The 27,953-nt window shown below is 45.9% G+C and overlaps 1 protein-coding gene across 2 annotated transcripts in view; it reads left to right on the forward strand.

Annotated features, from left to right (window-relative positions):
• Window positions 1-305: 305 nt before the first annotated feature.
• Window positions 306-27,953, forward strand: part of TNR (tenascin R) — a 416,610-nt gene continuing 388,962 nt past the window's right edge. Inside the window, exon 1 of one of the 2 annotated variants that reach the window (XM_074390181.1) lies at window positions 306-781. The gene's annotated coding sequence lies outside the window, so the exon portion shown is untranslated. The remainder of the gene's footprint in view (window positions 782-27,953) is intronic. The other variant, XM_010336100.2, reaches the window with a different exon arrangement.

Below are 27,953 nucleotides of genomic sequence, written 5' to 3' on the forward strand. Positions count from 1 at the left end.
TAGCACATCCCATTCCACCCTTGATTTCTCCTGCAATCGTGGGCAAAGCATCGGAAAAAGCTCCCATCCTCTCCCTTTTTCTCGCTATCTGGGCTGGTCAGATAGAAGCCTCTATCTATCTTCTTCAGGACCCTGGCTATGCAGAGGCAGCCCCAAGAGTTGGTGGGTGCGGGGAGTTTCCTGTGTCTGAATCTGGACTATTCAAGAGGATTTAGGATGCTTTTCTTTTCTGTCCACTAGGGGGCTGCTTGTAGGGGGATGGAAAAAACTGAGGCTGGTAAAAAAAAAAAAAAAAAAAAAAAAAAAAAAAAAAAAAAAATTCATGCTGCTGAAATTTCAGCAAGAGGGGAAAAGAGAGAGCGCGTGAGAGAGAGAGACAGCAAAGCAGTCCCAGGCTTCCTTCTCTCTCTCACGTCAGAGGCAGGAACCGACTGTGCTAAGGCTGTTGGCTCAACACGCAGAGGAGACGGGCAGACCCAGGGAGAGTGAGAGAAGGGGGTCCTCCCTGACCCAAGGAATTACCACTAGTGGAGTGAAGCCACCTGACTTTTTGATCTTATTTTGGTCGCCTCCTTATTCTCCTTCCTCCCGTAGCCCTGACAGCTTGGGTTTCATTTCTTTCGTAGATCCTTGTCTCTTCCTCCCAGAAAAGGAGGAAGGGAAGAGAAGGGAGAGAGGTGGGCTCTCTAGGTGAGCGCATCAGCTGGCTCCAGCCTGAGCAGACAACAATTTTCTTCCCGGGAAGCTCCTCTCGCTCCTCGGCCGCCCACCCCCAGCCTGGGTAAGTCCGGAGCACTAGCTCCTTTGATTTTCTCGCTAACGTGATTTCAGCACCAAGGAGAGCTATGAGATGCATATTGGTTCCTGTGTGTCTGTGTGTTCCTGCAAGGCGTTTGGCACTAAGGTTACATCTATTTCTCTGCTGCCAGTAGAGTCGGGTTCTGCGTAGGGAAAAGAAAGGCGCAAAACTATGTTTACCGAATTAAAGGGGGATGTGGACTTTGGCCTTGCGGGTGTGTGTGTGTGTATGTGTATGTGCGTATGGACTGTTGCATAAGACAGGTGAGGTCTGAGCTAAATTGCCGGTGGTTTCTGCGTGTCTCCATGTAGGGCTGTTCTTTTTGTCTGTAGATAAGGGAGAGGGTTTGGGGAATAAGTCGGGCACCTTCTTTAACTCTCTCCCAACAAGCCATCCATGGTGGGAAAGTGTTGCAAAGGAAGCCTGGGGGGTTGGGAGTGGAGGTAGAGTTAAAAGTTGGGCACCTCTGAGAGAGCTTTAAGGAGGTGGTTTCTTAAATGTCAGTTTCCTAGAATTCTCTGGGCTCTTGCTGTGGAGAGAGCCCAGGCTGACCTTTTACTTTCTCTCCTGATGTGAACCCATGGCAAGTGGGCAGGTACAACAGGTGAGGCTCAGGCTGGGGCGGCTCTGGGGGACTGAGGTCCATTCTGACTTCATGGTGGTAGAAAAGTGCCAGTGTTCTTGAGCTTTGCAGAGATTGGCTAATGTGAATTATATTACATTTGCAGAAGGCAGGAAGTACCCTCCACTTTACTGTCATCATTGGCTATGGGTGGCTAGAAAGAGGAAAAAGTCTGTTCTGCCCTGTTTTCTGGGGCATCTGGCAGTGAAAAACAGCTCAAAAGAAAGGTGTGTCTGTATATGTCTAGGGGAAGCAGAAACAAACTTAGACTTGTCCCGGACACAGGAGGGCTTGGAGTGGTACTCTGCTCTCCTTCAGCACTGAGAGGCTCTGCAATCAGCAGTTCATTATTACTTCATTCTTCATTGCTACTACTTTTTGCAGGGTATTTCTCTATTCTCTCCTGCTTTCTGCCTCTCTGGAGTATGTTCAGGCAATTTCCTGCATCTACTTTGGTATGGTCTTGGAGACACTATATGCCGGCCTCTCCCCCATTCAGTCCTGGCCACACCTACGTGGGTGAGTTATTCAACAAGTGGGGTTGAGGGTTTCCTTGAATCATTCAAGTCTCAGTGGAGCCAGCATCCGACAAGGAACTTGAAAGAGATTTGGCTTCTTGTAGGAGCAAGTTTTCCCTTGATTTAACCCCTAACTATTTATGGTTCTTTCTTTAAGTGTGTTGAGACAGGGGAGATACACAGGCAGGGGAGTGGTTCACTCTTTCCAACCCCAAATGAACCCTAGAATGGCAATTTTTTGTCTTACTTTTAATTCAGCACAATGGGTCCCTCCTCCAAGATGAAGAAAATACTCTCCGCCTCTGGCTGGGGAGCCTTCTGGGTGAGGGATGTAGTTCTGAGTGAAATGGTACCACTTTTCTTTTTTGCTATGCTTGGCATTGGATCCAGAAATCTTAGCATCTCCCTAGAATGGCAGGAAGTAGAATGCAGTCAGGAAGAGAGTGAAGTCAGAGGTTGTAAGGGTAGAGAAGAAAGACTGAAATAGACAAATGCAGAGCATCAGAAACCAACACTGACTCATTCAATGTTTTAATGCTCCAAACCCTCTTGTCCTTGAAATCTTCCAGTTTGAACAAGTGAGTGGATGGATTTCTGCATGACACATCCCTGGGGGTTAAAAAAAAATTATGCCCTTGCAGTGGACCCTGTCCAAAGCCATCGTTTAATACTGAAGTCACCATACTTAGTGGTCATTATCTCATTAATGCCCTTAAATTCTCTCTGAAAAAAAGTGCTCAGTGACATTATTGGACCCATTTTATAAATGGAGAGACATAGACACTTAAAGTGGGAGGACAGAGTTTAGCAAAAGCAGAAACAGAAATTCTAGCCTGCTAATATACCCTCACCTAGGAAATGCAGTAATGCTCCTGTGCAGAAGAGAAGGGATGGATTGGTCCCCAAAGGATAGGCTTACAGCCAAAGCCTTTTAGGGAACTCGGTGTGGTGCAATGGTCTCACCCTGGTGAAGAATGAGAATCAGCCAGAAGTCTCAAGGTGCTGCTGGCCTCTACTTCTCAGCTAAGAAGATGGCCAAGAGCCAGATGGAGAGCTCTCTGGGCTTACTGCAAAGAGAGACCCCGGGCTGGTGGCGTCTAGGTTGAACTGATGTCATGTACCTGATTGCCACATTACCATGCCCCAGAAATCCCAGCTGAAGCCCCCCTATCTGGGGCATGTTGCCATAGATGTCTTGGCTTTGGGTGTTTGGTGACTGTTCTCTCCTATGAACATTTTCTGGAACCACCTTTGTTGAGTCCTCTGTGGTTCTGAATGTGGCAAGGATAACTAAGGAGCTGGAGAGGGCTTGGCTCTGACCACCTATAGAAACACTAGAAGAGGAGTGGGAAACGATGCAAACCCACTTCGCATATAAAGCCACTCCTGCAACATTCCTGGCCGTCACATCTGGCCAGCATCATGGAGATAAAGCCACTAAGTTCTCATGCCCAGCCCTCCTTCACTGCTCAGGGGAGACTGCTGGCCTGCCTCGTGGGACTGGGGAGATGAGAAGTGGTGGGGAAAGATGGAAGGAGGAGGGCAGCTGTTCTGCCCTGTTCTCCATGGTGAAGGTTGCCATCTTTTACCTGGAAAGGGCTACTATTACTTTCTTTTTGTTGTTGAAAAAAAATGAAGTATAATACGTATATAATAAAACACACTGATCTTAAGCATTCAGATTAAGTTTTGACAATTGTGTACACTTGTGTACCCCCAAAAAAGTATACAAAAGCTCCCTGTGCTTCTTTCAAATTTTCCCCTCCCCCAATCTCATCATTTTCTGACTTGTATTACCATAGCTTATGCTGCTACATTTGCAGTGGAAATGTATTACTTAATAGATGTGGTATCTAAGCCCTAGACTTTCAGGAGAACACCTCAGAGTTCTGAGGCTATTTTTAATACATTAGTAACAAAGATGTGCAAGGGGTACATTCTGTACCCCAGCTTAAGGTCATGGTGTTAGAAAGCCAAGTAGTCATTTCAATCGTGTTCATGGAAGCCAACACTCAAATCTGAACAGAAATTGTGGAAGCCCTTGCAGGCAACTGCCTCGGAGCTTGCCTGAGTTACCTGATGCAGTTCATGGAGCTGATTTTGAAATTTCCATTAAAAACTTGGAATTCAGTATTGAGGTGGCTGGTCATGAGTCTCCCCACCTGGGCTTCAGGAGAGTGAGCTGAGGCAAGAGTACCCATGTGAGCTTAGTAAAGAAAGAGAAGAGTTCATTGTGATAGAACTTATGCCATGAAATTCAGCCCTATCCACAAAGGTCATGGCTGAGGAGGATGTTGTTTCTCTTTGTCAAGAGTAAATTTAGAACCGGAAGCCATATACAGAGACCCACGTACCAACACAGCTCTCTTCAAGGATGTCTCCATTCACCCTGCTCCCATCCCTGGGTTGTGGGCTAGGTGAGGTAATGCTCTTTTGCATTTTACCATTAAGAAGTAATGGAGTTATCAGAAAGTTTGGTAACTTTGGGGTGTGTGTGTGTGTGTGTGTGTGTAGTATCAGCATACACATACAAACATGTATAACCGGTTTGGACATCTTGCCTATCTAATTCTCTTTTACCCTGTCTCTCATTTAAGGGCCACTGGATAAAGATGGGGAACTTTGGGCACCATTTGCACATAGGGTCTTCAACAAGGAAATCAGAGTTTCTGGCAGATTACTCAGTAACTTAGAATCTTTAGTGGAGCTTAAAATGTGTCTATGTAGGTCATAGACCTATTTACATGTTCAGAGGGTGCTGATGTCCTCTGCCTCTCTCCATTTGGAAACCTTACTCTAGCACCTTCTTCCAGGGCTTTGCCCAATTCTGAGGTCACCTGCCTTTGACAATGCGCTCAATGCGCTGAGCCAGCTCTGTGAGGGGAAGTCTCCTGAGTCATCTCTCCCAGCTGCAATCCCACAGAGTAAAGTATAGGTTGCTAAAACACCATGTCATGGAAAGTTAGAAGACAGCCAAAGTGAGAACTCCCTAGTACAGAAATACAAAGTTGAATGATGTCCACAAAACCAGTTCCAGTAGATGATTTCGCAGAAGTGCAGAGACACACTTTTGCCTCATTTTGATTATGGGTTATGCTAATAATGATGAGATTTCCTACCTAACTAGAGTTTCATCTTCTTAAGAGCAAGTCCAGTGGAGAAGGGGGAATTGGAATGGGGTTGTTCAAAAGCGATTTCCAATCATGTATATATAAGAATCACTACATCATTACCTTGGAAATGTGACTTTGAATTAGAACTGTATTGGTAAATTTTGAGCACAGTAAGCTAATGATATGCCAATTGGCAAAGGGAATTCAAGCAACCTTGTCTTTTTCTCTTTCCCTACTTTTAAAAATATAGTTCGGTGGCAGTAATTACATTTACACTGTATGCAACCATCACCAGCATCCATTTTCAGAAACTTTTCATTTTTCCAAACTGAAACTCTATCATTAAATGCTAATTCTCCATTTCCTCCTCTCCCAGCCCCTGGCAACTTCTACTTCCTGTCTCTATGAACCTGACTATTCTAAGTACTATATGTAAGTGAAATCATACAATATTTGTCCTGTTATGGCCAGTTCATCTTATTTAGCATAATGTCCTTGAGGTTTATAGCATGTATCAGAACTTCATCCCTTTTTTATGGCTAATATTCCACTTTATGTATGTACCACATTTTGTTTATTCATCCATCCATCGATGGATGCTTGTATTGTTTCCTATTCTTCTCCTTTAATTCTGGCCAATTGACTCTGCTTTACTCTCTAATCAAGTAAGAAACAGATATTTTTCCATGATTACACTCCCTTGAATATTTAATTGTTCCCTTTCCCTATGAAGTTCAAGCAGGTGGCTTCCTGAAGGCAAATGGAGGATACATGGGGCTGGTGCCCATGAATGAATTGGATTTATCTTCTATATTCAGATTCTCATTGCTAATCTGTACAACAGCCAAAGTTTGAGTGAGCATGGATCCTAAACTCTCATCTATTCTCTCTGCGGAAGTGCCCCAATCTTATCCCAGAGAAGTACTAGCGATAGCAAGAGGTGCAGCCCTCACCCTTGGGGAGCATGTCTCTGGGTTATGTATTACAAGGTAAGACTTCTTAATGGGGGAAGGAGTTCTGGCGTCAGAGACAAATGAGCCAACAGATGCATTAGAGTTTATTGAAGGGTTCCAGCCTGGTCTCCTAGGGACCCCGATCCTAGATCAGGGAGCTGCCAAGGGCACCCCAACTTAGCTTCTATAATAACATCTCATGCTCTGGCTATAAACAACTTAATAAAGGTTTATTACCAGGACCCAGGAGAAAGTTGTGGTTATTTTAATCTGGATGTGTCCTCCTCAAACTACATGAGCCGTGGCTCACTGTAGCCTCCACCTCCTGGACTCAAGCCATCCTCCCATCTCAGCCCCCTGAAGACCTGGGACTACAGGCATACACCTACGTGCCTGGCTAATTTTTAAAATATTTTTTTGTAGAGATGGGGGTCTCAATATAATGCCCAGGCTGGTCTTGAATTCCTGGTTTCAAGTGATCCTCCCACCTTGGCCTCCCAAAGTGTTGGGATCATAAGCAGAAGCCACCGTGCCTGGACAGAGCCTACATTCTTCTGCTCTCTCTGCTGCTTGTGTCTTAGTTATCTCTGCCCTGCTCTGGGCCACACATAAGCAGAACCCACGGAGCAAAGACATCAAGAAGAAGCAAGACCTGCGGAGATAGTTAATTGGACTTCAAATTCCTGCTCCAACAAATACTACCCCTGTGACCTTGGGCAATTACTTAACCTGTCTTAATCTGAGGGTCCCCGCCAGAAGTGTCCCCTCCTTCCCTTACCTGCAAAAGCCTATAGAGATCATCACATCTTCTTTAAGTTGTTTTTAAGAGAATTAAATAGGGCATGAGTACAAAGTCCCTGGGACAGTGCCTGGCATTGAACGTGTCCTCTGTCCCAGATTGTGACACTTGCTACTTAATATGGCCTGGGGACTGGGTGCAGCTCGGGGGGAAAGGGGGAGCACTTGGTGTTTTAACAAGCTAGCAATTATCTGGGCTGACCCGGATTTTATGTGCTTCTCAAGTGCTAAGGGGTTGGGCCGGCTCTTGTTTTACATCACCTTGATTTTAGGAGCATGTGTTGGCTATTTTTTCTTCTACTCTTTTAGCACCAAGAGCCAAGCTGATGTATTTTTAAATATCTGAAAAATGCCTCTTCCCAATTAATTACCTTGAAATTGTACTAGACTGAAATGAATTTGAGCCTTAGGGAGGGTTTCCGAACCCTATTCTGCAGTCAGCAAGAGACCATGAACACTTGGGTTTCATTTCTTCTACCTTCCCCTCCCTCCAGGTTCTCCTGCCATTCTGAATTTTATTTATGAAACATTTTCCCTTCCTTTATAATTATGTTTTCCAAAAGAAGAACATCTAACAGCCACCTCCTGGCTGGACTAGAGTAATTGTTTGAATTTTTTGACGGTGTGCAATTTCAAAGGCTTGAGTTTATATAGATTACTTTGAATTTATCTCCGCGAGTGCGTCGGGAGAGAAGCTGCTGCCTGCTTCATGAAGTATTGTAAAGCCTGCATCCACTGAGCGTCGGCATTTGTGTGGATAGGCTGTTTATCTAAATGGATTTCTGTAAAACATATACCTTAATAAGCCAGATTTTGCCAGCTTGCCCTGTGTAAGTACCTCCTGAGGTCCCCTGTGAATTGGTCAATACCAAGTTCAGCTGTGGCGCCTGGGCCCAGGGACAGGTGTGGAGAGATCAGCTGACAGTCCTGTGCCCTCTCTCCATTCTCCCAACTGGCCAGCTGTGAGCCAGGGGTGACAGGGCACAGTAGACAGAGGAGAGGGCAGCGCCAGGGCTGGAGAGCCCGTGTCTGTCCAGGTGCTGGGAGGAGAGATGGCCAGCTGGGGAGACCCACAGGGCCCTGAACACCAGATGAGAGCCCTGCAAAGGGCTATGTTGAAAAGGGCAGAGGCCAGAGCTGCCTACAAAGGGACTGTTTCCTCACGGTGACCCAGTCTGTGCCACAGAGAGATGGAACTTATAAAGCGATCCATAAAGCCTCCCATTCGAAGCTGTATATATTTATAGAGATATAAATGAAGTTTAATGCCGGTGAAACTCACTATAAAAGCAAAAGACTTCATCTGTATCTATACTTCAGGTGCAGATCAATGCAGGGCTTCCTGCCTTTCTGCAAAGAAGAGCCGTTTGCGAGCATGTGTGCCCACTCGCTTGCACGCAGCCCAGCTGCCTGGCTCTGGAGCCAGCCACGGGGTGGGAGGGACAGAGGTCTTTTGAGCATCTGCAAGTGAGGCGCCCAGCAACGATGCGCTCCCCTTTTCTGCGAGGGCTGTTTAAAAACAGCAAGAAAAAAGAGAAAAAGGGAAGAGCACTGCCAAAACCAAGCGGCTTCAAACAGTCAGGAGCCTGGCTTTAAATAAAACAATTTGAGGCAGGTCGGCTTTTCATCTACCTTGGAAGCTGCCAGGTTTCTGCTCCTCAGATGGGATGTGACTGCAAAGCCCACCTGACCAGCCCCTGCCGCCCAAAGTCTCCGCTGACCCTGCATCCCCTGCTGCCTATGCTGGCCAGCAGAAACACTCGATGAAACTCTGCCCAAAAAGAGTTTGAATCTTGGCTCTGCCACTTGCTAGCTGCGCAGCTGTGGGGAAATCCATGGACTTCTCTGCCTCAGTTTCCTCACCCATGAAATGGAGTAAATAGCTCCTACCTTTCAGAATTGCTGTGTCTGTTAAATGAGATGTCATTTTCTACAAGAAGACTTTTAACAGCCCTCAGCACGTAGAGATTCTTCAATTAATAGAGTACTCACTTTATGGTAATTCTAGGCAGGAAAGATGTATTTTGAGGCTGGAGATCAGGGGCACCAGTGCCCTCATATATGTGAATATATGTTGGTATATATTCTCCTCATGCAGTAGGGGAGGCCCTATTTGGGCTGAGGCTGGCTGCAGGTATAAGGCCTCACATTCTCAAGACAGGCAGTGGCCTTGAGCCCTGTTTCCTTCTCACCCTGTCTGCCAGCTCTCGCTGGTGCTGCAAGGCCTGTGGGCTGGAACACTGGAGGCAGCAGCTCAAGGGAAGGTTGGCTGACCAAATAAGACAGCTCTGATCTCCGTAGAGTTGCCCTTGGTGGAGCCTGGCTGTGTTCTCATAACTGGCTCCCTCGCAAAGCAAGACACAGCCATGCAGCCCACAGGAACATCATTTCCCTGGGAGTGTGTCTTGGGTAACTAGGGTTGCCCTCCAGGCTGGATCCTTGAGAGGCCAGCAAGTCATGCCAAAGGCATGAGTTTCATTGTGGGCCACCCTCCATCCGGAGGCAGGGCCAGGTGGGAAGTTCTGGAGAGGAGGAAAGCATGCTGTTGGTCTGGACCCTGATCTGTTCCAAGTGGGCGTGGGGAAGAGACCACTATCAGTCAATCTCTTATGAAAAATGGTCTGAGGCACCATTCCTGAGTTATTAAAATGCAAAGTAAGAGTGTGCCGTGCCCTCTTTTTTACCCCCAACCTTTTTTCATTTGTATTTTATCAGCTTAATTTAGTAAGAATGAGAAACTCAGCAGCCATCCTTGCAGTCTGGGAAGGGAAGGGAGGAAAATCCCTGAGAGGGACTGGGGTGACTTCTCTGGCTGTGTCTTCACTCTGATCCAACAGAGCCCTCCCAAGCAGCATCCTTCTCTGTGGCTAAAGGCCCAGGAGACAGTGAGAAGTGCAGAGACCTCTCTCTCTCCCCCTCTGCACTCTCTGCTCCACTACTTCCACTATTTCTTGGGAGAGGGGGATCCTGTGGGCCTCTGGCAACCACACCTGACATTCAGCAACTCTGTGACAGTGGAAAAGCTGGGAAGGGACCCAGCTCCCACTCCTCGAAATGTTTTGACCTTTTCATTTTAAGTTCTTAAGGTCAAATATTGCTAAAGAGATCTTTTTGCCAGTGGCAAAAGCCTACAAGAGAGGGAAAATAGCTTTTCTACTTCTAATGTTTTGCATCTCACTCCAGAGCCAGGCTCAGCGACTGGCTGGACCAGGGCCTGCCAGTGATGAAGGAAGAACAATGGTAAATGGTTACCTGAGATCTGATTTGGGGATGTTTAGGCTCTCCTGGGTTCAGAAATCCCCAGCTGGGTCCCAAAATAGCTCCACCTCTATTTTCAGTAGCAAAATAATTGCTAAAATCTACATGACAAAAACTATTTTCTGGGAATGATCTAAGTACTTCATGTGTAGAAATGAACTGATCTCAACAGTCCCTTTTGGAACGAGTTGCTGTTATTCTCGCCACTCTACAGGTGGGGAAACCAAGACACAGAGTTCACAAAACCTGCCTCAAGACATGACAGATGGCAGAGCCAAATTTGAAGCCAGGGATTCTGTACACTTAATGACTATGCTGTCTCTGAGCGTCACTCAGAAACCTTCCGGGTTCCCCATTGCCAGAGAGTGACACAAGGAGCTGGAGAATGACAGCCCTTAGTGGTTAGTTTGAAGTACAAAGGTCACGTTGAAAGTAAGACCAGAGCATCACTATTTTTCTCTGGGGCTTGGTACTGCCAGTCCTACCCCCACTTCCTTGGGGAGCCATTCCGTTCTTTCAACAAAGCTCTGTCTAACTCCCTTAAGATGAGAAAAGAATCCAGGCCCAACGCAAGTGAGTTTTCTTAAATGCATTTTCCTTCATTCAATCTCACAAGGTAGTGCCGGTTCTCATCTATCCACAAAAGCCTCATTCGCTTTGTGGCCTATTCACTTTGGAGATTATCTGGGCCAAAGCTGTAACTACTCGTCTACTTGTGGGCCATGTCTTTTAACTCCGATCTGCCATCACGAAAAGTGAAATTCCTAAAATGGATTCTGAAATGATTGGTCCAGCTGGGCAGGAATATGGACGGCAGATACAGCCAAGCACAATTTGTTTCTGTCAAAGTTTCTTGTTCAGCTGGGAGGCCATAAATTGACCACTAATGGCAGCTAGAGCCTCCGGAAGGTTCAAGGGGAGGCAGGGAGTACTGGCGGGGGCATGGGGCAATGCAGGGGCAGCCCAGATACATCCCTGTTCTGGAATCGAAGATGGAGATGATAGCAGGGTGTCAGCAGAAGAAAAGCAGGTGTGGTGTTCAGCACTTTATAGCTGCCCACAACATGCCAGACACAGCAGCAAACCACACCAGAGGCAGACTCATACCAGAGGAGAGGCACTGGGGTCTGGGCAGGCCTGAGAACCCCAGTGCAGGCTTGGTTAGAAGCTAGGGTTTAGCTCTTGCATCAGGTGCTGAGTGGAGACAGTTGGCAGGGAGGCACATCACAGCTCTGGGTAAGGAGATTCAGGGCCGAGAACCCATGCTGGGCTTGGAACAACTACTCACAGGCGGGAGGATGTGGAGTAAGCACGAGTTCTGGACAGTGAACTTGAACTGGAATCTTGGCTGTGCCCCCTTGATGAAGTCACTGAGCCTCTCTGAGCCTTTGTTTTCTAGTCTTTGACATGGGAAAAGTAATTCCTGTACATAATTTTGTGAAAATTGAATAAGGCAACATATATATATATAGGACTCTGGGCGCCTCATAGGTACTCTGACAATGTTTATTCCCCCAGTAGAAGTAATAATTTCCTGCATCTTGTTTGTGCTTTATACCTTCCATAGTTCTATATTATGTTTGATCTGTACAACCATTGGTGAAGGTAAGCAACATGACTGTTATTGATTACTCCCAATTTATAGATGGGAAAATTACGATAGAGTTTCAGTGACTTGCCCAAGGTAGCACAGGGCAATAGGTGACAGAATTGAGATCACAACCCCAGTACTTGCACCTTTCAGCTCAATCATTTTGGTTCCCTTTGCTGTCCTGTAATTGGGCTGGTCATTGAAATCACAAAGCCCGAGAAAACCTACTGTTCCAATGGGCAGAAAGCAGAACCCGCTCCACAGGCTCTGCAGTATCTCTGTGGATACCGGGCAGGGCCTGGGGGTCCTTTAGAGACTTTGGCACCAGGCCTCTCAGTCTTTTCATTTCTACAGTGTGTTCTGAGATAGCTTCATTAGTAGCTTAGCGCTGAATGCTATAGAGACCAAGCTTCCTTTAGGTCAAATAGCCTTGGCTTTCCCCACTGCCCCTAGAGAGACATCTTAGGAACCTGAGTCACTCAGTGTGGCCACCGCACGGGAAGTAGCTACCACGTCATCCCTCCGCTAAGCACAGAAGACAAAGCCTGTGTGCAGCAGGTCAGCAGCCTCAGATGTTAGCTCCACAGAGAAGCCCACCCTAATGCTCTTACCTAAAATAGCTCTCCTTGTCACCGCCCTCCCGCTTTATTTTTGTTTATCACATTTATCACCAGCCAACATCGTATATATGCCTGTGATTTCTTCCTCATCGTCTGTCCCCTTCCAACAGAATATAAACCTGGTGGGAATAAAGGCATTCTCTGTCTTATTCACAGTTGCACTCCCAGCCTGGAACTCTGTTGGCGTTCTGTAAATATTGGTTGAGTGAATGAACAAATGGGTTTTCATCCAGTATTCTCTGTTTCAACAAGCTGTTACTAAAGATCTACTCCGTGCCAGTCATTTCGTTAAAGGCTGGATGTGAAGTTGAGTGAGAGATGGCCCCGTGTCTTTGAGGAGCTCCCTATCTGGTTGGGGTAGAGAGGGAGTCACAGAGATAACTTCGTAGCATTAGCATGAAGTGCTAATGTCTAGGAACCAGCTGTGTGAGGTAGGAGTGGGGTCAGGGGAAGGGTGACTCATTCTGCTTAGGGTATCTTATTAAGTTCCATGAAGGAGATGACAGGTGGGTGGCATGTTAAGAGTGCGTAGGGCTTTGCCAACCCACAAGGGGCATTCCAGGTAGAAAGAACAACAAACGCAAAGGCTCAGAGTCCTAGAAAAGGCGTATTAGAAGGTAACCGAGAAATGCGATGTGGCTGGAACAGAGAAGCATTGGGTCTTGGTGCGGGTGGCAGTGAGAATGGTGAGAGATGTTACTGAAAAAAGACATGGGATTTTGGCCTTCCTTTCATGATACTCATGGAAAGAATTACCAACTGCCCAGAGTACCTTAGGCATGAGATCTTAAGCTATGTTGTAGGATGCAAGTTTGTTGCCTCTTTCATCAAAGAATTGCAGGAGCAGCTTAACGGAACTTTATTCGCTATTGAGGTGCTCATTTATATTAGCCACATCTTTACTGCAGGATCTCCAAGTCTGAGAGTGACGGAGGGACTTGGAGTGAGTAGTGGGACCTGCGGAGCTGCGAGATTCCTCAGCTTTGGTAGAAAGCTGGGGATGCTGTGCTGTTCTCGTTTTAACAACCTAAGGCCAGTTCCCAGCCACCCATGCTGATTCATCCATGCTAGATAGTTTCACAAAAATGACACTACTGATTGGTAATATAGAGATTAAAGGCAAAATTGTTTAGTGAGAATGGGGGATACAGAAAAAAAAAATGAAAGAACAGGAAGGGAAGAAGGGAGGAAGGAAGAGACCAGGTGTGGTGGTTTATGCCTGTAATCACAGTGCTTTGGGAGGTTGAGGCAGGGGATTGCTTGAGGCCAGGAGTTCAACACTGCAGTGAGCTGTGATCTCACCACTGTACTCTGGCCTGGCGACAGAGCAAGACCCTGTCTTGAAAGGGGGACACACAGAGAGAGACAGGCCTTAGACCAGAAACTTGAATGCTCATTCTGTTTGCTCTAACTGTGGCTTATTTAAGAAAATTGTCCATTCTGCTTATTAAACCCCTTCTCTTCTGGAAAGAGGATGCGGCTGGGAGGCTCCCATGCCAGGGGCTCCATTCCAGGAAAATGCTTCCCTATTGATTTGTGTGTCAGCAATTCAAATGGGGGTATTTATACTGCGGCTGAGCACCTAATAAAAATTTAAATTATTGTTTAAAAAAAACGGAAGGAAGGAAAAAACTCGTCAAGGAGCAACTTGCTAAGGAGAATAAAAAATAGCCACACATAGGATATTTGGGCCTCAGGGAAGGAACTGGAACACCAGGGTTGTGAGGTTCACCACGATGTGTCTTAGCTTCTTGTATTTCTCCCTTTGAATGCCTCTCCTTGTGATCCAAACACCTCTCCCAGGCGCCGCAGTTCTGACTTCAGACCCTGGCTTCATCACTCATTAGCTCGGGAGCTTGGGTAAATTATAGGCATTTCTCCCTTACCTCTTCTGTTCCTAAGTAGAAGGAAACAATGGAATCACAAATATCACTTATGCAAAGTTCTTGGACTGAGCATAACACATAGGAGGTGATCAACAAATATTTGTTTCCCTACCTCCTTTCTCCTGAATAGGATCTTATATTCAGTTCCTTCCTCAAAAGCCATGCCCTGTAGCCTATCAAAATCTGATTGCAGCCAGCTGCTGCCCCACTTGAAAGGCCCCGAGCCCCTAAATCATACCTATGTATAAATGATTGATAATGAATTAATAGGTTAGTTGGTAGCACTTGTGGAAAGCAGAAGGCAAGAACTGAAGGAAGCTTTAATGGCAGAATGTTAGAAATCAGATACAGGCCTCTGTAGGGAGAATTTGGGTGATGAGGCTTCAGCATAGTTCCTTAAATCACGCCCGTTAGGAAACCACCTCTCTGGTCACCTCTAAGGACAAATGGTACACAAGGTCAGAAGAGCAGGGGTTAGGACCCTCAAACTTTAATGTTGGCATCAGAGGGCTCACCCTCTACCTTACCTTATCCTTGACCTTGACAGTGTCATTAACTGTACCTTTTCCTAAGTCTTGACTTCAGCCCTCCTGACAGCTTATCTTTTCCTTCTGACTCTAGTATCCCAATTCCAGCAATTACACAGTTGCAGCCTCTGACCTTGCCTCCTTTTAGCCATCCATAGCCTCACCCTGGCCTCACCTTACGAGGCTTAGAGTTCACCATCCACTGTTACCACTGATCTCCTGCAGAAACCTCTCTGGACTTCTTTTCGTGTACTCATCTGGCAAAACTCAAATGGTTAAACCCAATTTCTAGGCGATCTATACTTATGTCTGAAAAGCTATACATTGGCAGAGAAAAATAGATAGTCATGCTGACAGTTGTCACTTTAATGACCATGATTCTCAAATGAATATTAGAAATAGTCTGACAAGCTCACTACACTTTCATAGTAAGTTACCTTTCCTGACTCCACAATTTGATGTCTCCTTTCTTGAAAGGTGGCTGCCCTCGCTTTTTAATCTCTCAGATGATGACCTTACCTTGTATTTTATAGACAGGCACTCCTTCATCTTCCTGCCACTCCCTGTGCCCATCCTCTTGACCTTCCCTTTTTACCCATGGGTGCCATGGCCCTGCTTCTTGCCACGGCCAACCCTCCACAAGTGCCCTGGGCCACAACCTGTCATGCTTCCTAAGTACTTTGTTCCTGCAATTATCACCACTTTAACCCTCAATCTCTCCCTCACTACTTCGTTTTCCTGTAAGCATAGAAATGTGCTCTGATACCTCCTACCTTGAGAAAGTGAAAGCCTCTCTTGACTCTGCTCTCCTTCCAGTTTCCACCCTATTTCCCAGCTCCCATCTACAGCAAAACTTACTGAGGAATCACTGTTCCCAATTCTCACTTCCAGTTTCTCTTCTCCCAAGCAGGCTTCCATTCTCACTGCTCCAAAGAGACTGCTCTTGTCAACATCTCCAGTGAATTTCATCTCACCAAATCTCATGGTTATTTCTCTGTGCTAACGTGGTACTTGACCTCTCAGCATTACTAGATAATTATTCCTACTTACTGTTGGGAAAACTGGGGTCCATGATTATTACTATGGAGAAATTTTGGATTTTAAACAAAGATCTCATGGATCCAAAGTTTTAGGCAATATGGAACTCCAAAAATGATTCACAATATATTGACTCCATTTGGACTGTTAAGGAGATGACAAGGTCAAATTGCCAGGAGAGTCCTTTGTCGTTGCTTAGGCAGCCCCCTTGTGATAGCCTGGCCTCTTTCTTTGGCACCATCAAGGAGGAGGCAGGGAGAGGGAATCTTCATTTCAGTCCAGTGTTGATCCGTGGCTCCTTCACGCCCTTGTTTCTGCTTGGCTGTCACTCGTTACATGCCACATTGGGGCTCATTCAAGCTGATTTCCCCAGCCCTGCCCACTTCCACCTCCCTGTTGATTTACCTATAATCAAGGGCTATTTGTATATCATATTTACTTCACTGAAACACAGCCATTGCTTTGAAGGATTTCATAACATGCTATCAAATAAATTATTTTGAAAAAATAATATTGTGAAAGTACTTAGCCTTTGTAATAATTTGTGATCACATTTTGCCTTTCATTTTTTTCTTTGTATTTTGTATCATTGGCCTGGATTTGGTCTTTATAAATCTAAATCTCAAATGCAGATCTTGACTAGGCATTTGCTGACCTACAAGCAATGAAAAAGATGTTTGCTTAATCACAGAGCATATTCTGCTTTGCAGAGGTACTTTCTCTGACCACAGACAAGGAGGGTACTGTTATTCCTTGTGAAAACTCTCTGAGCTACACCCTCAGACTCTTATTTGACTACATGCATCTTACGAGATTGGGGAGGGATATTTGAGATGCAACTTTACTTTCATGTTCAGGTTCAGGCCTAAACTGCAGAAAACCTCTCCAATCACACTTTTTTTTTTTTTTTTTAACTTAAAACCTATTAATCGGCAACAACCTGGACTTCCTTATATATCTCCAAAGATCCCACCAAATATATTGCTACTCATCATATCCTGGTGAATGTAACATAGGGTAGGGTAGACGCCTGTATCATCTGAGTAACAGATGATCATTGGCTAGTGTTTGTATGGCCTTTTATTACTTATCTATGTAATCTTTGAGATATTCTTGAGGACAGGTACTTGACCATACCAAATAGCACTAATAACTTTATATGTTCTTCTGTCATCATACTTACTATCATTTAAATAATCAATTTTCTGCTCCATTTATTTGCCCATTCTATGAAAGAAGTGCTGGAATCCTCAGGGTGGCTCATAGACGCTCTAGACTCTTTTTTTTCTCACTGCATTTTTTAATGTACTTGGCACCTCTAATGCTTCCTTCCATCACTCCACTTTCATTTCCATGACACATGCTGAAATACAGAAACAAGAGTACATTGTAGGGTTCTCAGGTAAGAGGCATCCAGGTTTCAGGAACTGTCCTAGGTACTGAAAATCCAGCGATGACTCAGGCCTCTGAGCTCCTGAAACATTCATTTAGGGGAGACGTGTAACACATCCATTGTCAAGTTCTGTTGACTTTACCTCCTTAATATCTCTTACATCAGGACATTCCTCTACATTTCTAATCTGCTAGTACTTTAATCTGTCTTCGTCTTTCTCTTCTACGATTAAAACAAGTTCCTATCTTCCCCACATCCTCTCTTCCCTGTTATTTTTTCCCCAAATTTTGATCCTTTATTTTCTTTAGAATAAATAGTTGATATGACTGTTATTGATGAAGAAACAGATGTCACTGAACTATTGTGAGCTATGGTCATTGTGGATGTTGACATCTGGGATGTGTTTTGTGAACACTGTCATTTGGGTTATAGAATTTAAGGTGTTGGAAGTCGTATCTGTTGAGATCCCTGGGGTTGCCATTTTTGACAGTGCTGTGGTTTTCATGGTAATGACTGTCACCTTGCTTAAGACTGAGGAGACTGAAGTTTGTGACAGTTCCACAGTGCTATGGAAAGGTTCACTTATGTGACTGGAAGGCACATGTTAGATATTCTAGTTCTAGACATTGGAAAGTTCAAGATCAAAGTACCAGCAGATTCATGTTTGGGTGAAAGCTTGCCTTCTGCATAGATGGAGCCTTCTCACTGCATCCTCACATGGTGGAAAAGGACCAATTGCCTTTTTCCAATTTGTTCTCTACACTTGTATTGATGGTCTCAGCAACATGTATATCTGATCATGTCATTTCCCGGCTTAAAACCTTCAAGCACTTCCCATTGATCTTACAATATAAGCAAAAGTTCTTAACGAGGCTCTGCATGATCCAGTCCCTGTCTCTCTAGCTTCACTCCCTCTCACACCCTGGGCTCCAGCCACACTGGGCTGCTTTCTGAGTTCCCCAGGCTCCCCAGGGTCTATTCAATCTTCCTCTTTTTCCTTCTTCCCCTTCCCTCCAGGCCATCCTGCCACACCTTCCTTCTCTGCTGAACTAATTCTCAGCTCAAATGCCCCTTCCTTCAGGAAGCCATCCCTGCCTCCCCAGACAAGGCCAGGTGCCATGGCTACATGTTCTCATAGAACCTTCCAAGTTTCTTTTTATCATTTGAAAATTTAAATTGTGAAATGTAACACATACAAAGAAGTGTACATGAAACATAAACATTAAATGTAGTCAATAACAATAAATCAAATTCCCTGTAACCACCCTTCAGATCAAGGAATAGAACATCACGAAGACACCAAGAACACCTCTGATAGGGGTTTGGATCTGTGTCCCCACCAAATCTTATGTCGAATTGTAATCCCCAGTGCTGTAGGTGGGGCCTGGTTGGAGGTGATTGGGTCATGGGGGCAGATTTCTCATGAATGGTTTAGCACCATCCCCTTAGTCCTGTCGTCATGAAAGTCAGTGAGTTCTCACTAGATCCTATTGTTTAAAAGTATGTAGCACCTCCCTTTCTCACTCTCTTGCTCCTGCTGTGGCCATGTAAAGTGCTGGCTCCCCCTTCGCCTTCCACTGAAATTGTAAGTTTCCTGAGACCTCCCCAGAAGCCAAGCAGATGCCAGCATCATGCTTCCTGCACAGCCTGCAGGACTGTGAGCCACTTTATAAACTACCCAGTCTCAGGTATTTCTTTACAGCAATGTGAGAACAAACGAATGCAACCCCGATCACAAAACCTCACCTTCACTGGCGCTAACTGCTTTCCTGACTTTATGGTAGTAATTTCCTCACTTTTGGAAGGTTTAGAATTTATCAGCATAGAAATACTTGCAGTTTATATATTCAATATCAATTTTCCTCAAATTTGATCAAAATAGTAAAAATAAAACATATTTTATATAAACATATAATTTATATATAAATTTATTAGTTATTTCCTGTTATGAGCCAAGAAAAAAACTTATTTATTAATTTATTTATTGAGATAGAATCTCACTCTTTCACCCAGGCTGGAGTGCAGTGGTGTGATCTTGGTTTATTGCAACCTCAGCCTCCTGGGTTCGAGTGATTCTCAGCCTCCCAAGTAGCTAGGATTACAGGCCTGAGCCACCATGCTCAGTTAATATTTTTTTAAAATTATTTTTAGTAGAGACAGGGCTTCACCATGTTGACCAGGCAGGTCTTGAACTCCTGGCCTCAAGTGATCCATCCTCCTTGGCCTCCCAAAATATTGGAATTACAGGCATAAGCCATTATGCCTAGCAAAATACATTTATCAGTTTATATATATATATATATATATATGTATATATACATACACACACACACACATTCTAACCATGTATACATAAGATTACTTAATTAATATCTGTGTTTCCCAGTAGACTGTAAGGTTCAGAAGAGCAGGAATAGAGTCTTTTTTGCTCACCTTTGTCTTTCCAGGGTCCTGCCCAGTCCCTGGCATGTAGTGAATCCTTAATAGATATTTGGAGACTGAGTGGAGATGACACCCAGGTAGACTCCAGATAAGGGTTGAGTTCTTATGAGAGTCCTTCTGAGGCCCCTTTTTAGAAGGGGGCTGCAAATTGGGCATTAGGGCATCCACTGCACGTGAGGAATATATTCAGTTGCCTCCACCATGTTCTTCCGAAAAACTTTAAATAAGAAAGGTGCTTAAGAAAGCTATGTGGGAAAATAATTAAGTCTGTCTATTATGCATCTTTCTATGTATCTGTTTTTTTGTTTATCCAACCATGTAATATTATACAAATGCACACCTATTAAAATACATTAGAGGCCGAGCGTGGTGGCTCATGTCTGTAATCCCAGCACTTTAGGAGGCCGAGGAGAGTGGATCATAAGGTCAAGAGTTTGAGACCAACCTGGCCAACATGGTGAAACCCCATCTCTACTAAAAATACAAAAATTAGCCTGTCGCGGTGGTGTGTGCCTGTAATCCCAGCTATTTGGGAGGCTGAGATGGGAGAATCACTTGAGCCTAGGAGGCAGAGGTTGCACTGAGCTGAGATGGTCCACCTGCACTCTAGTCTGTGCAACAGAGTGAGACCCTGTCTCAAAAAATTAAAAAGACTGGAAAAATAGAGCATGGTAGAATAGGGTGGGAAAAATGGTTACTGTCTCATAAGCAGGCATAAGTATTGGCGTCCACTCATGACCTACAGAAATAAACCCTGTTCCTGTCAGCAACTCAGACTAGAAGGTGGTGAAGAAATAAACCTTCTCAGGGATTTGATTCATGAGGCAGAAAACCCGTGGCAGGATCATGGAAACACATGAATTATTCACAATTCAAACTGGTTAGAGGAAGGAGGAGGAGGGGAATGACCAGGAAAGGAACATTAAGAAAATGAAGCTCTCCATGGCCAGAGAGGACCCAGGAGGGTGGCAATGGGAGCAGCCTCACAAGGGGACCAAGCTAGAGTGGTGGAGGGAGGAAAGCCCACTGGTCACTTGGACAGGGGAACTGAGAACACCTGGAGGGAGTAAGGGTAGTCTTGCAATCCTGGGTTGGGTAAACTGAGGGAGTGTCCCTACATCTGAAAGCCAGTCACAGCTGGGGTAGCAGCCAAGCAGCTCATGATTGGGTTTAAAAATAAATCCTGATGCGAGGCTCACTGCTGTCCTGTGATTGCAAGAGAGGGGAAGCACATCTGACCAGAGAGGCAGGCTGGTCCACAGGGTGGGGGAGGGCGTAGATGGATCTGAGAGTTGGGGGAGGGTGGGTGTGCGGGACGCGAAGGGGTGTCACCCTCTGGGAAGGCCTGCTCTTCACTCACTGATTTGAGTGTGTGAACAGGGTGGGAAAGCTAAGGAGAAAAGACAAGGCTTGCTGCTCCACACAACAGAGAGACTTAGGGGTGTGCAGAAGTGAGAGGAAGCTCATGGTGAGTAAGAGAAAAAGGTGAAGGCAGGTGTCAGGAACTGAGTAAGGCAGTGCGGAATGAAGAGAAGCCCATGGCATTGCCAGGAGCAGGATTACAGATAATGGGTTTCAAAACGGTCGGTTGGGAGACAGCTGGGTGGAATGGGGGTAGATCAGTCTTGTACAAAAACCTGGGTGGGGTGAACACAGTCAGCATGCTAAGAACATAGCACAACTCAGTGTGCCTACACATATTCATTGAGCGTTTACTGTGTGCCAGGCTGAGCATACGGAAAAAGGTCAGCTATCAAAGAGCTTACACTCTAACTCAGGGAAATGGATAATAATCATGTAAACAAATAATCAAATAAGATTATTTTAAATACCCAAAAGAGCTATGGAAACAATGAAATAGGGTGCTTTGTTAGAGACTCACAGGGCATGTGGGAAGTATGGGTGGGACTGCTTTAGCGAGGGGAGTTAGGAAGCACCTGCCTGAGGAGGTGGCATGTAAGCTGAGCCCTGAATGATGAGCGGGAGCCACTCTTGTGCCCATCTGAAGAAAACAGAAAGCAGAAAGCTCAGAATGCAGCTAAGCAATGAACACAAATACGCATAAAGCAAGGGTCCCATGCCCTCACGGTGGCTCTGCTTTCTCCATCTGAAAAATGAGAGGGTTGGCCAAGATGATTGCTGAGCCCTGCTCAGTGTGGCATAAAATCTCAGAAAGTCTGCATAGAAAAGGTGGGACTTGAGCTGGCTCTTGAAGAAAGATCCTTAGAGTACTAGTGTGGCTGTTTAAACTAGCACAAAAGCTATATATAGCTTTCTAAAACCTTGAATGAGAGCAAAGTGGGAATATCTGCTTCCCCCTGACTGAGGCATGATCCTCCTTCCTCCACTGAGTGGGAAACTTCTGTCCTAAAAGGCAGCCATGCTCAAACTCTGTTGCCTCTGGAAGCCTTGTTGCACATTAAAATCTATTACTTCCTGCTCCCATTGCAGAATACCTCTGACCACTTATGCCTTTTAAAATAGTTGGTAAAGCTACCCACCTATTTATACATCTGCTTCCTTTACTTATTTGTAAACTATTTGTTAAGCTCTGAGCCCAACTACTGTTCCAGTCTTGGGGCAGGTGTCCCCATGCAGGCTAAAAGACCAAATGAATCGTGGACGTGTTAGTCAGCCAAGGGCTGCCACAACGAAGCACCATAGCCTCAGAGGTTTAAAAACAGGAATTTGTTTTCCACAGTTCTAGAGACTAGATATTCAAGATAAAAGTTCTGCTCAATGAGGTTCCTAGGTGAGGGCTCATTTTCTGGCTTGCAGATGGCCAACTTGTCGGTGTATCCTCACTTGACAGGAAGAGAGAGAGAGCACAAAAGAGCAAGTGAGCTCTGTTCTCTGCCACCTCTTATAAGGATACTGATCCTATCTGATCAGAGCCCTACCCTTATGACCTCATTTAACCTGAATTACTTCCGTAAGGACCCTATCTCCAAATTGTCACATTGGGGGTTAGGGCTCTAACATGTGAGTTTGGGGACACATCCAGTCTATAACAGTAAGTGAGGATGTAAGTGAGTGAGGCAGTGCTAGAAACAGTCCAGATCTCCCTCTTTGGGCAGAAACGTGTTGCTCAGCAGGGCTGTCCTGGAAAGGCAGCAGGCAGTGCCCCGCCTGGCAGGCACCTGCTACTACAGGAACTGTTGTGGAAATGAGAAGACTTAGGAGGAAACATGCCTGGCTCCAATGGAATAACGCACAGGGCAAGTAAGTGGAATCTCATCCTGGTCTGAGCGCCGGTTTGAAGAATGGGGAGGGTATTGGGAACGGGTTAGCGAAGGGACAGCAGGTGGGGAAATAAAGGAGAACTTTCTGTCTCTCACCAGGGTTTCTGCTACCATTATGTCACAGTCACAGCGTCTCTAATCAGGGACACTTGGCTTTGGCCGTCTTTCCTGCAGGGCTACAGTCATTCTCCTTGAGCTGCCAGGGGCTAAGCAAGAATAACAGCAAAATGAATGTATGTGTGTTTCAATGCTTACTTCATCCCAGGACAGTTCTAAGTGTTTTATGTGTGCTGACTTACTGTATCCCCATACTGGTCGCCTCATTTTCATGGGAGAACTAAGGGAGATGAAGTACCTCCCTACATCCTCACAGCTGGTGATGGCAGCTGGGAACCTTGGATCTGAACTCTGCAGTCAAGACCCTGACTGCAGCACAGGCTGCCCCAGGGGTGTGGCCTCTGTCACTGTGCACATCATCCAATAGGGGTGCTGCAGTGTGTGACTGGCGGTGGGTGAGGACCTCCCTGCTAAGCCACAGCAGCGTGAGCTTCTTAGATCATGCCCCAACCCTCCCGACACACCCCTGCGTGCAGCCCAGTAGGTGGGCCACAGCCCGGGGACAGCTGCCACCTCTTCTGAGGCTTGGAGCACTCCATATCCTCCCCTTTTGGGCCTTTTCTCACTTATGCTTCTGTAGGGAGTGAGCCAGAGACAAGGAGGGACTTCCAGGAATAGAAAGAAATACCAGCGAGAAGAAGATGGTCTAATGAAGGCCACAGAAAGGCCTGGATGGCCACTGGGGCCAAACCAACTGCAGCCTCAAGGGACCTTTCCTCGTCTGAAATTGGGCAGGCTGCAGGATCGCAGGGAGGGGAAAGTGGAAGTCTTCCTTGGCAGAATTCAGACAAGTTGTTGGTCCGGGATGGTTCTCTTGCCGAGTACCTAACAGAGTCTAAGTGTGATGTCTGCATGCTGGATGGCGTCGGAAGACTTACATTCTAGGCTTGCCTTGGCCATGAAAGACCTGTGTTACCTTAGACAAGTCATATAATCCCCCCAGGCTTCAGTTTATGTGAAATGGCCATATGGCAGATCTCCCAAGCCCTTCTAATGACATTCTAGGTTTGTCTGACCCCTCATGGTTATGTAGTCTCAGTTTACCTGTCTGTTTAGGATGGGATGAGAGTATCAACAGACCCATTGAGGGGCGAGAAAAGTCTCTGTGGCTCTGCCACAAGCCCAGGTGGACCCAGCCTTCTCATCTGCCCATCCCTGACAAACAGTGTGGGTTCTGGCCCTTGCTTTGCTGCTCCTTCTGTTTGCCTACCTGTGACCCTGGCCACCTCCTTCCCCTACCCAGGTCTCCAGCTCCTCTCTGGGGCTGCAGGGGATGAATAGGATAATGCTTTCTAATTACTTACTGCTCCTCAGAGTTCGAGTGTTGTGAATCAGAATAAAGGGCTCTTCTAATCTAGTTGTTTCAGAGATTATTCATCCAGAAACATAAGTAAACATTTAAATGAGAGCGAAGGCCCAGGAATGCAGGCCAGAGGGGGCCAGGGCAGGAGAAGGGCTGGGGCAGAGTCCTGGGGAGGAGCTGCTTGGCAGATGCCCTCAGCTCTGTATGATAGTTTGTTTGACCCATGATCTCAAGCTCCTCGAAATTCAGCTTTCACTGCTCCAGAATTCCCCCACACTCATGTCCTTCTCTTGAAAAATACATTTTATTAACTCATTCGATGGCTGAGCCAGAAAGGACCAGCTGCTACCAACTGACATGAGGCATGTTTTGTACTTACGCGAATACAGCCCTCTGCCATGTGTTACTAAGGGGTGTAGATCGCAATCTCCAGGCTCCGACCTTGTCCCTGGAGTGTGGTTCTGAGAGCACTTGTTGGGGGAAGCTGGCTTTCTCGATTATGCAGGTATCCATGGAGGGCAGAACAATGTATTAGCTGTGCGTGTGTGTGTGTGTGTGTGTGTGTGTGTATGCACACGCACGCTCACCCATGAGGACACCCTGCATGAAGACAGAGAAACTGTGACATCTGTGCCTTTGGTTTTGATACCTGACAAAAGGGACAAAGGGACATGGTTTAAATGTCACAGCAAGGGCCTTTGACAAGGGTAGTTAGGAAGGCAGATGTCTCTGTGCCTGACTCCACTGTAGGAAGTGCTGGGTCCAGGACCTCACGCCCCACACCTTAGTGCATTGACTTTCTAATTTGAAATTATTTTCAGGAGGAGAAAAAAATTCTATGATAAAAATACAGATATATTCACCCCTTTATTCAACACCCACTTATTAAGCACTTAATTTGTCCAAGCCACTGTTAAACAACATGGAAGGCAAGAATAATTGTTAGACTACTAATGTTTAACACTTTAAAAATTATTTCAACTTGTATTTTAGATTCATGGAGTACATGTGTAGGTTTGTCACTGTACTGTGTAATGCTGAGATCTGGGAGATGATAAATCTCATCACCCAAGTACTGAGCATAGTACCCAATAGTTAGTTTTTCAACCCTTGCACCTCTACCTTCCTCTCCACTCTACTAGAACTTTTATAAAACAGGTAAGAATCATGCTTCCCATTTTGCAGAACAGGAAACTGAGATTTTAAAAAGCTATCTAAAGTCTCACGGCCAAAGTTTGATTTATGAGGTGCCAGAAGACAAACTTAACTCTTCTGGATCCAAGATAAATGCTCTAAGAAATATTTTAATCTTTGAAGGAGGTGGCATTTAGGATATGGCAAGACCACAGAGCATCGTATAAGGAAGGGCAGGGCATGTACTGTGGCTGATGTATAAGTAAGTGCTAAAGGAGTTCTGAGAAGGGCTCTGTGATGGAGGCATCATGGAGCGGGTAATGTTGGGCTCAGCTTGGAAGGATAGGAAGCGTTTTCATCAACAAAGGGAGAAGTGGAAGTCATCCTGGGCAGAAGAAAGGGTGAGGGCAAAATGACAAGGGATGGTGTGGACAGCAGGTGGTTGTACATAGCAAATGGTCTCAATTGGCTAGAGGGATGGTCTTCCCTTAGCTATGTATTAGAGTCACCTGAGCAGGCTTTAAAATGGCCAACTTCTGGGCCCCATGTCCAGCTTTTCCGGTTAATTCATCCTAATCATCGGTCTCATTGGCATTTTATAAAAGCTCCCTGAATGACTCTATTTGCAGCGTGGATTGAGATTCACTGGCATTGCGGAAGGACTTGGAGGGGGGTTCCAAAACGGGCTGTCACAAGCACACAGGCTCAGCATCAACAGGATCTGAATGAAGGTGGTGACAATGGGAACAGAAAGAGAGGGATGGGCAAGAGATCTTTGAAAGGCAGTACCTCCAGTACTGAGCATCCACAGAAATGTACAAGTCATGACAACTAGAATGCAAGCCTGAGCGCCCTTCACAAGGGTGAGAAAACAGCAACCAGCGGGAGGGGGAGGCAGATGTGGGAGGAGGAAGGTTTGGATTTAAGACGTCTTGAGTTTAAAGGCAATAGTTATTAGGCCATCAGACAGGAATGCCCAGCAAGTCAAGTGGGTTTAAATGGGGGTTAAGAATGAGAAATGGAGAATCTTGAGGACTCATCTCCCTAAAAGTGGTCGTTGAGGCTTAGGGAGTGCATGAGCTCTAAGAGACAAAGGAGAAAGAAGAACAGAGGACTCAGGTGGGAATGCCTACGTTTAGGATGCAAAAGGACAAAGAGGAGCTTAGAAGCAATTCCTAAATGGAGGATTGTTCTATTTGCATTAGCCAAGGCCAATGTCTGCGGGGGACGGGCGATAGGCAACAGCGTCATTTTTCACCAGCCTGGCTGCCTGCGACTCAGAAATTGATCAGCTGAGTCAATAGCTCCGTGCTCAGACATGAAGCTTCACTGATGTGTGTGGAGGAAGTAGGGCAGTTGCATCTCAGCTCGCTCTCTCTTCTCTCTCACAGCCTGCTCAGTGTTCTCACAGAGAATCTGAGCTGATCTTGCCACCAATCTTGGCCTCCAGTAGCATGAAGGAGGAATAAGCCCCAGACACACATAGGTTGTGAACTCAACCATCACAAAGAAGTCATTTATTCTGAGCCATCCCAAAGATGAATTCCTGTCCTCTTGTGGGAAACAACGTAATCAGCCCTCACTGTTTTAAGGGGACCCCATGAGAGCATCTCTTATGACATGCCAGCATCATCCCATGGCACCTACTTTGCTCCTCAGAGGAGCCCTGTGGGTTTCTCTGAGACTCAGCCTTTGAGAATCCCGAGAGCTGAGGAGGGCAGGAATAAGAAACACATCAGCTTTAGGGGTCCTGGGGCTCGGGAACAGGATTCTGCCTCTGGGCACATGGCTGATCAGGCTTCATGGGCAACAGAGGAAGAAAGAATCCAGTGTGGACAATCAACCCTCAGATCCTCAGTTTACCTACCTGCCTTTGGGGAGAGCTCAGAGGTGGAGGGAAAAAAGTGAAGATGCCATGAAGAGGGGAAGAACATTTTAGCATGTATGGGCCCCTCATACCCTAAATGAAAAGACCCTCAAGAAACCATTCTGGGTGACCAAAGTATTGACAGGCCATGGAACGGGTACTGAGAGCAAAGTTCCTACTCCCTTCCAGCCCTAGCAAAGCAAATAAACACCAGGACGTATTTTAAAACTGTCTCATACTTGTATATGGGGATGTTGTTAAACGCAGAACCTGACTTAGTGCATCTGTGTTGGGGCTTGAGCTTTTCTGCATGTGTTTTCTATGGGATGCTGAAGCTGCTGGTCCTTGGACCACACTTTGAGTAGCAAGGTTTTAGAGACAGTTGACTGAGTCAGGAACCTGTGAGAGAGAGCAGAAGGGTTGGTTGGCTCTGTGTCCATCCCATGCCCCCTACCATTTCTGCCCTGGGATCTCTTTGGGGACTGCCTCTACCCTGCTGCTGACCAGGGAAAGGGAACAGGATGGCCATAGCAGGAAGGTGAACAGGCAGCTTCACAAGCCTCCCCCCAGGCCGAGCCACAGACTCCAGGCTCTGATTGTCTTACACATTGGCCAGTACCTGGCGGTCTCTGCTTATTGGTTCTTGGCTCAGGCAGAGTAATTACAGTTGAGGCCCTGATGAATTGGGGGCCAGTAATTAAAGCGCCTATCGATTTTCCACTTAGGAGTTCC

Source organism: Saimiri boliviensis, chromosome 19 (assembly GCF_048565385.1).
Source record: "Saimiri boliviensis isolate mSaiBol1 chromosome 19, mSaiBol1.pri, whole genome shotgun sequence".
Classification (NCBI taxonomy): Eukaryota; Metazoa; Chordata; class Mammalia; order Primates; family Cebidae; genus Saimiri; species Saimiri boliviensis.